Source organism: Prionailurus bengalensis, chromosome E4 (assembly GCF_016509475.1).
Source record: "Prionailurus bengalensis isolate Pbe53 chromosome E4, Fcat_Pben_1.1_paternal_pri, whole genome shotgun sequence".
Taxonomy (NCBI): Eukaryota; Metazoa; Chordata; class Mammalia; order Carnivora; family Felidae; genus Prionailurus; species Prionailurus bengalensis.
Window position 1 is genome coordinate 65,024,088 of NC_057360.1, and position 2,369 is coordinate 65,026,456.

The 2,369-nt window shown below is 54.9% G+C and overlaps 1 pseudogene; it reads left to right on the forward strand.

The window, feature by feature from the left end:
- Positions 1–589: 589 nt before the first annotated feature.
- LOC122475940 lies at positions 590–1,972 on the forward strand (annotated as a pseudogene).
- The last annotated feature ends 397 nt before the right edge of the window (positions 1,973–2,369 follow it).

A 2,369-nucleotide genomic window follows, 5' to 3' on the forward strand; every position in this document is an offset into this window, starting at 1 on the left:
CACACAGCACAGAGGGAACTCGAGTGCCACGCTCACTCAACACCCGCCATGTCTTTGACCTGGACCCACCTCTTTCGTGGTCAAGTTGGGTAGTTGTTCTCATGATTCTGCTGTTCGTTTGTGTTGAGACTTCTCCTCCCTGTCATCCTTGCCCTAAATCAAGCACATCACGAGAGACTTGCTGATTCATTCTCAAGAGTGCGGAGTTCCTAGCCGGGGGAAGAATACTGCTGGCACCCGAGGCCGGGGCAGCACTCTCGCCTGCAGCTCGGAGCACAGTGCAACCTGTCGTGCAGCGAGAATCTCACCCTCCCTTCCCTTTGGCCAGTTCATTTGGATCCGGACCCTTCTCGGTGCCAAGGCTGAACTCTTGCTGCAGCCAAGCTCTTCCTCACAGATTCCTCCAGCTTTGGGCGGTCACACAGGCTTGGCCTCCTTTTCTCTTGGTCCTTCTAATTCTGTACCTGCTGTGACTCTCTCCAACAATGTCCTCATCGTGACTGTTATTTTTCTGGACCGTCACCTCCATATTCCCTTCATCAGCAATCAGCTGACTGTCTCCATGTGGGACATATACATCTTCCCAAGCATGCTCTCCATCTCGGAGAACAGCTACGCTGTGGCCGTCATTCCTTGCATCCTACCTGGCCTCCTGAGTCCTCACCAGCCCGTTGCCATTCAAGACGGTCATGCCCACTCGTCTCCTGCCTCACTCGTGCGGCCCACAATGCTTTTCCTGTTCCTGGCCACGCAGCCTGATCACTGTGTGGCCATCTGCAACCCCTGTGGTAGCCGGTCCTCGTATTCATCGAAGTTCTCCAGAAAAACAGAACCCGATAGGTTTTATTGATACGTGTAGCAGATTTACTATAGGAATTTGCCTCATGTGCTCAAGGAGGCCGAGGAGTCCCGTGACCTCACATCCGCAAGCTGTGTAGAACCGGGAAAGCTGGTGGTGTAAATCCCAGTCTGAGTCTGAAAGCGCGAGACCGGGAGCACTGATGCGTGAGGGCAGGAGAAGACGGATGTCTCAGCTCATCCGCCGACAGAGAATTTGCCCTCCCCTGCCATTTGCTCTATTCAGGCCCCCAGCAGATGGGATGATCCCTGCCTACGTTGGGTAAGGGTGATCTTCCCCACTCGGTCTGCTGATTCAAATGCTAATATATTCTAAAGACACCTTCGCAGGCGTGCCCAGAATTAATGTTTTGCAAGCTGTCTGGACATCTCTTAGCCCAGTCAAGCTGACGCACAAAATTCACCACCACAGCCGTCCTAGGGAAGAGGCCTGTGCCAGTGGACGTCTGCGTCTCTAAGAAATGGCCTGGGCATGGCCTTGTCCAGGTAACATCTGTGTTTGGCCTGCCCTTCTGTGACGCCCTTGTCATCTTTCACTTCTTCTGTGACGTCAGGCCCCTGCTGAAGCTGGCCTGCGTGGACACCCCTGTCAACGAGATCGTGAACTTTGTCGTCAGCGTCTGTGTCCTGATTCTGCCCACGGGCCCGGTCTTCTTCTCCTATGTCCTCATCGTCTCCACCAGCCTCAAGATCCCCTCCGCCCGGGGCCGGAAGAAGGCCTTTGCCACCTGCACCTCCCGCCTCACGGTGGTCATCGTCCACTATGGCTGTGCCTCCGTCATCTACCTCAAGCCCAAGTCCCAGAGTTCCGTGGGGGCAGGACAGACTCATCTCTGTGACCTACACCGTCCTCACTCCCCTGCTGAGCCCTGTCGTGGACAGCCTGGGGAACAAGGAGGTCAAAGGTGCCCGGTGCAGAGCCGTGGCAAAAACACTGCTCAAGTCTCAGTGCATCGAGACTGTGATAGTTTCTCTCCACGTACTTGTTCCTCTGAGTGTTGACTCGCAGGGACATCGTGATTCTCCACAGCTCCACGGAGCCTCCAGTGGGGCCTGCCCCTGCAGTGTCCTCTCCGGAGACGTCTCCTGTCACACTTCAGTCATATTCCCACGAACGCAGGTAACAGGCCCTGGGATTCTGGCCAGTTCTTACATCTGCCAAATAACACACAAAAAAGGAAGATTCATGTTGGACACCTTGGAAAAAGCTCCAAAAATTTTGTTCTGCTTTGAGGCCAGGGGACCTCCAGGAGAGGTGGGGTTGGTCAATCTAGCTGCGCCTTTTACACTTTCCTCTCACGTTTTCATTTGTTGCCAGACTTTGGTGCAAGTGCACTACTCTTTCTCTCCAGCTGGTCTCTTTCGCCCCCCACCCCAGGGAGCCCGTGCTGAGCCCTGCTGGATGCTGTTCCTCCCGGCTGCTGTTCCTGCCTCCCCCACGGCCGTGGCGTGTCAACACCGGGACTTAGTATCACACCAATGATAAAGTTGTTTGCCTTTGTACACACCTC